This window comes from Mustela nigripes, chromosome 5 (genome assembly GCF_022355385.1).
Source record: "Mustela nigripes isolate SB6536 chromosome 5, MUSNIG.SB6536, whole genome shotgun sequence".
NCBI lineage: Eukaryota > Metazoa > Chordata > Mammalia > Carnivora > Mustelidae > Mustela > Mustela nigripes.
In genome coordinates, this window is record NC_081561.1 from 101949310 (window position 1) to 101962330 (window position 13021).

Genomic DNA, 13021 nt, shown 5'->3' on the forward strand with positions numbered 1-13021 from the left:
ACCTTCTAGAAGTAGATACAACGTTGTAAAGCTGGAATCATAATAACAGAGAACAGTTCTGAAATTCCGCTGAGTTTGATATCATGCATAGAATGAGAAAGTCACATGCTTAGGCAATTGTCTGGATTCCTCCACATCTCTCAGCTATTGAGCTATAATGCTGGTACTGAAACATATTGCATACTGATTTAGCTCAAAGTCTAACTTTCATGACAAATATTGGGTTTTAATTTCAAAGATAGGTTCAAATTAAACTGCTATTAATTCAGGGTTACCCAATTTGTAAGTAGCATTCTGAATGCAAGTGAGAACTTAATAATTGCACTTAATATTCATTCTAGTTTGGTTGACCTAGCTGAGGTCATTTTGAATCATAATTCTGTTGTTCAGAAGAGTACATTATACCTTTCAACCAAGTCTGATTAAAATGTAACACAGGGTTATGGACATTGGGGAGGGTATGTGCTATGGTGAGTGCTGTGAAATGTGTAAACCTGATGATTCACAGACCTGAACCTCTGGGGCAAATATACATTATATGTTAATAAAAGTTTTTTTTTTTTAAATGTAAAACAGGATCAAATCTTATGGCAGGCCAGTGATGAACATTCTCCTGATCTACAGGACACTGTTAATCATTAATGCAATGCAGTTATCTCTGACATACACTCACCCAATAACTTTTAAAAAATCCTACAGAGGTATTATATTTAACTGTCAAAATGCTTTGTCTAAATAAACTCCATAATATATGATTTATTACCCTAACCAAATAGTGAAAGAATTTGTTTATTTTAGTGCAGAATAAAGCCACATTATTTTCCTTATTAAAAGACCTGTACCCCAGGGATAAAAATATATTATATGTTTATAAAAAATAAAAAATTTAAAGTTGAAAAAAAAAAAGACTCTCAGTCTTTTCCCGACATAGGCCCTTCCCCTTCATTGCTCATCTTCTTTTTTAAGGAATATCTACAAATCTGTTTATAGTGTTCCTATTATTCTTCACAGTCTCTGTTTTTTCTGAGCTTTATTCTCATGGGCACTATTTTTAGAGGTGGATGCCACTCTTGTATGTTTATTTCTCTTTTGGTGGTTTTTCCACCCATCTGTGGTACATATCTTTGAAAGGATTACCTTTGATAAACTAATACATTTTTTTTGTGGAGTTTAATTTTTTTTATTTTTATAAACATTTTTTTTAATACTATCTTATTTATACTATCTTGAAAGCAAAGATCAAGGCTCTGGATTAGGGACAGCGTATTATCTCTTGTAGCAATTATGTTAATTCACTGTGTCCTAATCTTTCTCCTTTGGGGTGACACAGTCAGGGCCAGATGGACCATATATGTGCAAAGGAATCTTTTGCCCTATGGGATAAGAAGCCCAAAATTATGAATGTGGGAATTTACATAGGCTACAGAGTTGTTCTCTCTTCCTGAAAAAAGGAGAGAAATCTTTGCTAATGGTTTCGAATTCTTTGAAATGTAAAAAATATCTCTGGGTTCCATCCTTTGAAGTGTAAACAAATATCAAGGAGGTAAAACCTTTAAATCTTCCTGAGATCTTTCATTATCTATTCACTCATCTTTTAACTAACTAGTCTTTTCCTTGATTCCAGCTTCCAGTTTTCTTTTCTCTGAAAGTTCCTAACCTTACAGAAAGATGAAAATACTCATTTCTCTACACTGTCCATGAGATCACTAATCCTTGTGTAGGGACATTCCAATTAAGAAAAATATACATATACTTTTTATCATAAGATGTTTAAATAATTAGCAAGCAGATTTTTAATGTGAAGAAATAAAGGACAATCAAAGGGAAGAAATACATTGGGTACACATGGAAAGGGAAAAATAACACAAATTACATGCTTTGTCCAAATGAGATCCTTGCCTTCAAGTTTTCCATTTAAGTTGATAAGCATCTTGTGTTTTTAGACAGTAGTTTCTTGCATCTCACAAAGATAGAACAATCCAGTGATCCATGTTAGGCCTAATTAATGGCCTGATGATACATCTGAGATGGAATCCTTCTCCACTTCTCTTCTGCCCATTCTTTAGTATCTTATCAGGATTATTATGATCGTCTCTTCCTTCTAACCATTATATCTACCACCATTCTCTATATAGCAAACAAAATTAAAAAAAAAAACCCAGTATAGCCTTTAAAATATCTAACAGTTTCTCAATATGCTTTAGCCACAGTGGTCTTCTCTGAGATATTTATAACAACAATAATACAGGATATTTCCACTTCAAGGTTTCTTGTATCATTTTTTTCTGACTGATGTGTCGAATGATAGCCAGCCCCACCAAACTACCCCCAAGTATTTTCCAGTTCTTCTCCTCTATCAGGTCAATAAGTTGTAGCAGATTTAGCTAATTGACCATCAACAACAACAACAAAAAATGTGTTACCTTTTCTGAAACATACAATTGTCAATGGGAATTAGTGCATTTCCCATCTTTCTTGCAGGTAGGTAGAGCTATATAACTAGTTCTGGCCAGGGGGATATGAACGGACATGTCATGTTACACTTCAGGGTTTAGCTGCTAAAGTCCTCTCCCATGCTTCCTCGTTCGTTCTGCACTTTCCGTAGGGTTAGAATTCAGGTACCCTTGAAATCAACATGTTGAAAATGTCAGTGGCTCCATCAGAATGAGTTCTTGAATATTTGTGTGAACAAGGATGACCCCACTAAACTGTGTAACTATCCAGTGCTTCTATATGAATAGAAATAACCTACTGTACTTAAAACAGTATATATTTTAGGTTCTGCTTTTTATGGCAATTAGTCTAACCTTACTATTAAAAAGAAGCATTGCCTTCAACTACTCAGAAGGCAGAATAAATACCTACAAAGTTCGTAACTCTGAAGGGTTTGGACAACAGAATGTGAGTAACGTGGGTCATTTGTTATTTACTGCAATTAAGAAGATATTCTACACAAACACTGAGCTTAAACAAGACTTGACTCATGAACAGAAATAAGAGTAAAGTCTAGAAGATTAAATATTAGGAAACAAGATTTTAAAAGGACATAAGTAATAAAGGTTCATCCAGGGTTCTCATTAACAGAGGAACTCAGCTCTGAAAGATTTGAATTAAAAATTCTTCCTTTCCACTCAAGTGTGTTTCTTCATGTGACCTGAAGGAAGCGGCCATGGAGATAGACATAGGGGCATGGAAGCAAGGAAATAAATCAGTCTTGAGAATTATATCTAGGAGAAATTATAAATTGTGGTTACTGGCACCTGGTACTGACTGGAGACAAGTAAATTAGAACCCTACTGTTTTTGAAAGACTTGTGTTTCCAAAGAAATATGACCCTGCACCAAAGAAATCTTTGACTATCCAAACCTTATAGCAACTCCTTAGCTATCAAATTTGTATGTGTAACAAGTAGCAAGTTGTGAAATTTGTGCAGTCCTCAAGAAGGACATACTCTTCAAGAAGCCCTTTTAGATGTGGCTCTGAAGGACAATAGATGAATAACAGAGTTCCTTCCAGATAATAGTATTAAGGTAAATGAAGGATTTTCCATTACTGCTATGGTAGAGACCTCCACAATAACTTCCAACTAGGATGCCCTGTAGCTATGAATGAGTGATTGATGTATATCTTATATTCTTCAACATTTAGAATGGTAATTCTTATTGCTATCTTTGCTCCACCTTATAAAATAGGTATGTGGGTTTGGAAGATGAAAATAATTGACATTTTAGTGATCAGTTCAGGTATTAAATTATGAGAAGTCATATCTGGAAATGATGAAAAAAAAAACAGTGAATCTTTTATACAGAGTAGGACTATAGTGAACACAGCAAATGGAATGGATTTTGAATTGCCTCTTTGGGGATGGGGTACAAAGTAATATTTTGTGGGGAAAGAGATTATTTAAGAAATGGCTGTCTGCTAAAAGACATGTTTCTTCTTCCATATTATGGAGTTTTCATGGAAAGCAACAGACAACATTTCCCACACCCTCTTGCATCTAGCTGACCAGTTCTATTCACAAGGTGAGTGAATAAGCCTTGGGTTGCTTCCAACCCTAGACCATTAAATGTCCCTGGATTTCTCCAACACCCTTCATCTCCATCACCCTTCATCATTTTTCTCCATTTCAGCAAGCTAGAATGGAGACAATTTCCAGGGTGATCTTAGAAGCCATATATTAAAGTGGTGGGGCTTCATTCAATTTAGTTCTGAAAGATGACATGGAAGAGGGTTGTTCTGCTGACAAACTCACCTAACCCAGGTGTTATAAGAACAAGAACTAGGTTTCTGTTGTGTTGGAGTGCTTATACATCCCTGAGGCTATTTGTTAAATGTTACTTCCTCAGACAACATTCCTAGCTGTATATTACCCATCTTAACCTGGGCACATAGAAGGTGGACATTAACTATTTTTTGAATGAATATATATATATATAAACCTCCTCATTTGAGTTTTTACTTTCAACACATTTTCTTTCCTAAAATTTTACCCATTAAAGATGATTTACAATTTAGATGTATTCTTACTCATCTAAACATTTTCTATTTGTTATGCATACTCAGTGAAGTTTCTGTTATTCTCTCAACTCCCAGATAATAAATGTTATGACCTTTTTCTAATTTTATTGCCTCTGGACAGTTTCTCAAAACTGTTACACACAAACACACCCCATAGAGAAGTAGAATTCCTGGAGTTAGTGGGGGAAAAAAGAATCCTAGAATTACCAGTTCATTCTTTTGTCTTCTGAAGAAAGTTAATGTAGTCTTAAGCCATGATGATGTGATAGTCTTTCTTTTAATATGATAAACATTGAAGGTTGTTGACATTTGACTATGAGAATTTATTTGGTTCTTTACAAAAATATCTAGGCTCTTTTTCTTTCACTCTTTTGGCTCAAGTTAACAATGAATTGGCCACAGGTATTGGAAAAGGGTTTTCCTTTTTGTCCCTAGTTCTGTGTTGGTTCAGTGCATTTCTAGAGTATAACTCTTTCACCATATGGGCTCAGAACTCTCCTAAGAACTAAAAATATGGGAAATGAACAATACAGTATTATTACATAAAGTACTTACTCATTTTAACTTGGAAACTTGTGAGATTTATTTTTCATTGCAGCAGAAAGACTCCTTTCAACAGATCTTCTGTTTCAAGCCACATACAGATTATCATGTCCTTATCACCAGAGTTTAAGTGATCAAAGTTGACCATAAGGCCACATTCTTGTAATTCACTTTTTCAAAAGAAGCAATCTCAAGTCTTAAGATTTTCTTAGTATCTGAAATAATGGTGAGGTTTGAGATGAGGAAATGGAATGTGTAACAATAAACTAGAGCCTTTTATGGGATGTGGAGGATTTTTATTGTACAGCAGAAACATCATGGAACACAGATTCATTCATTAAATACTTTGTGTATGTGTGATTTGTTTAAAGGTTTTTACTGAATAAGAAAACTTCATTTTAGTAAAACCAACAAAAGCTCAAAAAATAAGTGTTTCTAAAAATGAATTCATGGAAACAAAAATCATTCTTTTATTTTGAAGTAGATATCTTCCAAGAAAAAAAAAAGTTATTTTCTCAGTAGGCCTACAAAGCTCATGAAGTCAAAGATTTACATGAAAATTTACTTAATGTGAATATCCCAAATTTTAGCTATAGAGAATTTTCAGCGAAGTTCTGCACAACACGTAACATCCAGTAGATGACCAATTTTCCCAGTTTGTTTGGGACTGTTCATAATGTTCTTAACGTTCTCCTCAGTTTGATCAAACTGCAGACAGGTTTTTTACTGATTCTAGGCCAAGGCCTGCTTTTTTTAAAGCATTAACTTTAGGAAACTTTCCATTGTAAATTTTCTCTGCCTCTTTGAGATAATAAATCTTCTCACAGCCACTTGACAGTTTCACATCCCAGCAATATCTTTCTGAGGGACCCAAGAGTCATCTCTGACAAGTAACCGTCAGGAAAGCATGTTATCTCTTAGTTTTTGTGTGGAGGTAGCCTAATTTCAATAAACAACAACTAGCAAACACAGATGGACTAATTCCATTGACCAATTTCCCACCTGATGTCCTCCAATACTTTCCCACTAGCTTACTTCAGCACTTAAAAACCTTTCACCTTTGTTTCAGTACAGATGAATTCATTTTCTCTCCCCTATTGCAGTAGTTTTGAATAATGTCTTCCTTGCTTTAGCTCCATTTGATGCTCTTTTCCTTTGACAGATTTCTCAGAGTTAAGATTAAAAATGCAAGTCCCAGGAACCTTTTCACTCTCTGGAACAGTTAGGTTTGTTTCTTAGCATAACCCTTTAGTTCATTTATTGATAGTTCTAAAGTCTGTTGTTCTCTCAGAAGAGCAGGAGTTGTCAAAGACCATGCTGCTTGTGTTATAGTATGCACATCATTATTCTGCTGGATATTATTTTTAGGTGTTCAATCAATATTTGTAAAGTAGATATTGTTCATCAAGAATATAGACATGCTAAAGTCATTGCATCATTTTCCTTCATTGTTAGATCCATGTAGAATACAGGATGACCCTGTTCACTTATTTATTCATTCATTAACTTATTCATCTGTACATTCAACAAATAGTTCTTGATAGCCTCACATTTGTCAGCCTAATAGACTTTGTCCCTGATCTTAAATATTTTATAAACTAGAAGAAGAAATAGTAATGATTCAAAAAACAACAAAAGAACAATCCTTTCTCTCTCTAGATCTCTGTCTCTGTTTCTCTCTCTCTCTTTCTCTCACACACACACACACCCAGACACACACACACACTGTAGACAGTCCTCTGGATAAATTTAGAAAGTGATATGAGAGAGTGCAAAGTAAGTTTTGGCCATAATTTCCTACTTTAACCCCTTATATTCTGTTAAAAGTTCTAAAACTCATTAGAAGACTTGAGATTTGCTTTTTAACATAATTATTCAAATATTGTCCTGGATGCAATGAGGTGGTCCAATATATTTTTGTGAATATACCAAATTGTTAAGAAGGAAAAAAAAAGTATACTGAGGTTCTTACATTAGCTACGATTAAAATAATTTGGCACGTGTTAGAAACTATTTTGGTAATTGGATTTTCTAAGATTTGTTTATAATATTAAATAATGAATTTTAAATTCATGTTTTAGAATATGAATATGAGTCCTTTGAGAGAGGTTATCTTGTGGGCTAAAAGACCTCACATGACCAAACAGATGGAATTTTGCTATGGACATCATTTTTTCCTATCATTCTGGGAAAGAAAAAATGATTACTATTCCAAGTAATACAGGAGAAAGAATGATATGGCCATGACTGACGAAGATTTGTGGTTGGAAATACAGGCCACTTCTATGCCTTTCTTTTGGCTCAGTAGAATGACGTGTTCATTATATGTGTATTCATAGTTCAGTGTGTGTGTGTGTGTGTGTGTGTGTGTGTGTGTATTTGACCTATTGAGTGTTATCTTTAGATATAGACCTATTATATGCTTGCTATGACTGTAAGATTAGAATTTAGGATTCTGACAAATGACTGAAAAAAATGTTTTTCAGTTCTTTATCCCAGTGTTGGTTAATCAAGCATGCTTTATTCAACCTCGCAGAGATTCTTGTAAGGTCATCAGATAGGCTTTGATTAAAAATTTGTGGCATACTTTAGCAAAGGAATCAGCTAACAGGATATATGGTTCACAGTCAGCAAAATTACTATATGCCTGAACATTTGTTAGTCAAGTGAAAGCCTAGGAGATGGATGTGTCCTAATGGATATGAAATTACTATTTGTATTTGTTAGAATATTTTAATTGCAAATAACAGAAAACTCAACAGAAATGAATTTATTGACTTTAACTCAGCAGTCCAGATCAATGCTTCTGTGACTTGGCACAGTGAATAAGTCATCTCGTTCTCTCTCTCTCTGCTCCATCTTCCATGGCACTAGTGTTCTTTCTTCAGTTCTACATGGTGGTTTGTTGATCTTCTTTTATGATGATTGCAGTCCTGCACCTCATATTATCTGTTCAATTCAGGTAGTAGAAGAAAAATTCTACTTCCACATGGTCTTCCTGGCTTGAACAGGGTTAGGGTTCTTTCTTAAAAAGCAACCAATTGTGAGGAGATGATTTGACTGGATTAAGTCTGCCAGGCCCATCTCAACAGCATTGCTACTACATTGTGGGGAAAGTAAACTCCCTTTCCAAGGAAAATCACTAAGTTTTGATAGAAGAAGGAGGAAATCAACCCTTTGTATACTAATGTTTAGAGGCAACCACTAACGGTCCCTATGTAATTTATACAAAGACTGATTAGCTGTCAAATAGACTCTTTCAACATGGCTTACGGACACCAAACTAATATACTTTTAATGTTCTTTCTTTGGCCCATTCACTGGGTGCTTTCCAGAAAGGACTCTAGGATTATTCTGTAGATTTGCTGTCTCCTTCTCTGTAATCTATTACTTCTCTTATCACCCAAAGCTCTCCAATCTCCCTGCCTCTACTCATTGATGCACATTGAACCTGCATTCTTTTATTTACTTACACAATAGCATTTGGTGGTCTATCAGGTAAAATCTCAGTGACCCATTATAAATGGACTATACATCATTACTTAAAAACTACTTTTCATTTTCTTGAAGATATATTTTCATAAACTATAACTATCTAATTTTTCCTCTTGGAAGGGAGGAAATTTATTTTTACCTAGTCTTAGTAAAATAGTCCCTTTTCTTTAATTTTTTATTTTTTATAAACATATATTTTTATCCCCAGGGGTACAGGTCTGTGAATCACCAGGTTTACACACTTCACAGCACTCACCAAAGCACATACCCTCCCCAATGTCCATAATCCCACCCCCTTCTCCCAAACCCCCTTCCCCCCAGCAACCCTCAGTTTGTTTTGTGAGATTAAGAGTCACTTATGGTTTGTCTCCCTCCCAATCCCATCTTGTTTCATTTATTCTTCTCGTACCCACTTAAGCCCCCATGTTGCATCGCCACTTCCTTTTTATAAAAATGTATAGAATGATTCTTTAAAATGCTAGAAGAGAAATGTAAAATTAATTTGAGTTTAACTTTCTACCTTATTAAAATATTACTATTATTAAAATATTACTAAGCTATATCTTTGGTAAGAAGAGATGCAAAGAGAACAGAAGGCTGTGAGTTACAAATTTATACTAACTCTACTCTGTTTCCTATTTTCAGAGATGTGAGTTAAAACTTAAGATGATAGTGGTTAATAGCAAACACACATATTACATCTATTATGTGTCAAGCAATGTTCAAAGATGTAATTATTTAATTCTCACAATAGCTCTATAAGGTAGATAATATTATTATCCATATTTTAAATAGAACTCTTTCACAGAGTAGCCAAGCAACTTGCTCAAGGAACGTAACTAACAAGTGGCAGAACTGAGGTGGGGACCTGGAAAGTTTGAATTCAGAATCTATGTTTTCACTCTGAACACTATATTACTATAAAAGATTACATATTTTGAGTTGGTAGTGAGCCAAAAAAGTAACTTAGATGAAATGATAGAATATATGGGCAGAAAGATGTTTTTATTTATTTTATTCTTTTTATAATAGATTAAGACCCAGGATGAGCCTAATCAGGGAGAATATGAAGCTTTTGTTGACTTTTATAATAATTCTAGAGAACACCAACTACCTTTGTGTCCTACCTGATAATGAGTTTGAGGATGTGATTGACTTTAAGATCTTTTAGTCTAATCTCTTATCATTTTTATATCATTTCCATGAATTATTCCAGAGGTTCTCTTTATTTTGTTGTGATAAAAATCTAAGTCTTGGTTAAGAATCTCAGGAAACATGTAGAAAATAAACAGAATTGGTCTTTTAATAATTCTTAGAACTTAACTGATATGAAGTCCATGGAAAAAGTAGAAATTAATTAGCCTACATTATATGCTATATAGGTTGGTCCATTCTCCCTAAATGTGTGTATATATATAATTTTCTGCTACTAAACTTTTTTTTTCATTTATATCACCTTTTATGAATTCCATACATTTTTAAATTTTTTTTTATAATCATATATTTTTATCCCCAGGGGTACAGGTCTGTGAATCGCCACGTTTACACACTTCACAGCACTCACCAAAGCACATACCCTCCCCAATGTCCATAACCCCACCCCCTTCTCCCAAACCCCCTCCCCCCAGCAACCCTCAGTTTGTTTTGTGAGATTAAGAGTTCTGCTACTAAACTTTTAAATAAACTTAAATAAATGTATTTGAGTTTAGAAAGAATAAAGGTACATAAGAAAGCATCAAGCTTCATGATTTTTATAAAAAACAGCCATTTCTGTTAGACATAGGAAATACTTGAGGGATACATAAAATTTGCTGTTTGTATTTTTCAATAACTCAGAAACTAGTTTTCAGCATATGACAAAATATGTTTTTAAGTGTAATTGTTTAAATGATGATTTCTGTCTTCCAGTTATAAATGCCTACTTTATCTAACAGGCATACTTCCTAAAGTTTTGAAGTTTCATGTTTATGTCTGGAAATAAATCTTTAAGTTGCATGTTGATAATGAAAAACTTGAATTGCGTCACTAATGTTGCCAGATGGTTGGATTTACTCCAGACTTAATAACTTCTAAAACCCATGAAGTTAAAAGTTCCTGTCATATTTTATGTTAATTTTAAATTTGTGTGAGTTTTAGAAATACCCATGGGACCAAATCAACTGAAATTTCTCCTCGTTTATATAATTCAAAGAACATATGTAATCTAACTTATTGATGGGATTACTATATTCACACAATAAAATAAACTACTTCGTCCCTTGAGCTCACCTGCCACTCCTTAGAAATGTTTCTCTGCTCTACAACTATTGTGCTATCAGTCAATAAACACTTCTTTATCTGAGGACTGAAAGTGATCTTAGAGATTTGTTTATATGTTGGCCTCTTACTAGTGCTATAATTAAATCAGCCCTTCACAGAGCTGACCCAAGTCAAAATTGTGATGTAAATGAAGTTGGTCTTCGGTCCTCCACCTTTATTTTTATTTGGGGCTTGAATGTTTTAGTGCCTAATTACCATACCCAAGGTTTTGATGCTACCAAAGTTCTCTCTTCATCATCTCAACTGGAACTACTCACCACCCTAGAAGCAGTCCTACCTCTTCTGTCTTCACCTTGCATCCAGCAGACCCACTGGTATTTCTCCCTGGTCTTGGCTGAGATTTTTTGGCCAGGTAAATCTCCTGAATCTCTTCACTTAAAATTATTGTCAGATTGGGTCTACCCCATGTCATCCTTACACAACTGGTTTTTTTTGCTCCCAGATCAAGACCTTACCCTTTTCTTCATTCAGTTATGTTGTTTGAACCCATCGTTAGTCAGAGTACTCCTGAATCTCAGTCTTGTCCTTTGGTATTTTAGCTATTTCCTTTACCTTTATGCTTTATGCTGTTTTAATCTTCATGGCTTCTGTGATCTCATACAAAATTGTTTATGGGAAATAATGAAGAACAAAGCCCTACATGGAATACTCAGAAACACTATGTCCATTTTTAATATCATTTTTTGGATTTGGAATATCAGCCTGTTGAATATAGGCTCAGCAAATCCATATTACTTAAGCTTCTACAAAGTAATATCACAACTTACAGAATTTAAGTCTTGCTGTATGGACAGTATTTTCTGAATTGCCAGTCTGTATAATGTTACAATCCCTGCTAGAGGCAGAAACAAGGCTTTACATTTAATAACTGCTCAGAGAATGTTTACTGAATGAGTGAAAATAGGCATTAGTTTGAATGTCATGAGTTATTCTTAATGATGCTTTGTTAAAGCTTCACAAAACACCTCTATTTGCCAGTTTCCAGAATTCTAGGGTCCTCTGCAAGTCTTCATAATTTTTGAAAATTACCATTTACAGTTACATTCCCAATATTTTTTAGTGAGGATGCAATGAACTTAGGCCTAAACAACTGGACTTCTTAAAATGGCTGTTGCTTTTTCTCATTTCAAATTCCTCTTCATTCTTTTAGCCTATCTCTTCTTGTCAAGGATGACGGAAGATAAATAGAAATTAAAGACAGCTTTCCCATGTGAAGACTACAAAGAGCTCTTCAGATACTGATGCTGGTTCTTGTTTGCTTTATCTTTGCTATTTTTTTTTATGAGTTTTATGAGGCTTTATGAACATCCTAATTTGTTTATGAAATACAGCTTATCCTAAACCTAACTTTTCCAAAACTCTTCCTAAGTAAGTGTGTGTGTGTGTGTGTGTGTCTGTGTAATTCTTTTTTTTTTTTTTTAAGATTTTTATTTATTCATTTGACAGAGAGAGATCACAAGTAGGCAGAGAGACAGGTGCGGGGAGGAAGCAGGCTCCCCACTGAGCAGAGAGCCTGATGCGGGACTCAATTCCAGGACCATGAGATCACAACCCAAGCCGAAGGCAGAGGCGCAACCCACTGAGTCACCCAGGCATCCCTGTGTGTATCATTCTTGAAGAGGGCAATTTTACCTCTCTTATTCTAAAATGTGCCCATCTGCAGGGCCGATGTGAAACTGTTGCCTGATGCTCAGCTGCACTATTTGGTTCCTGCTTCTGTCCCAATCGATAAGTGTGTATGCCATGCTGTTATTTAATATATATTTTTTTAAATTTTATTTATTTATTTGACACAAGTAGGCAGAGAGGCAGGCAGAGAGAGAGAGAGAGAGGAGGAAGCAGGTTCCCTGCTAAGCAGAGAGCCCAATGACCTGAGCCAAAGGCAGAGTCTTTAACCCACTGAGCCACCCAGGTGCCCTTATTTAATATTTTGAATATCATCTCATCTCCTTATTTTTTAAAAATTTTTTATTATGTTATGTTAGTCACCATACAGTACATCAATAGTTTTTGATGTAGTGTTCCATGATTCGTTGTTTGCGTATAATACCCAGTGCTCCATGCAATCTGTGTCCTTCTTAATACCCATCACTGGGCCAACCCATCCCCCCATCCCTTTCCCTTCTAAAACCCTCAGTTTGTT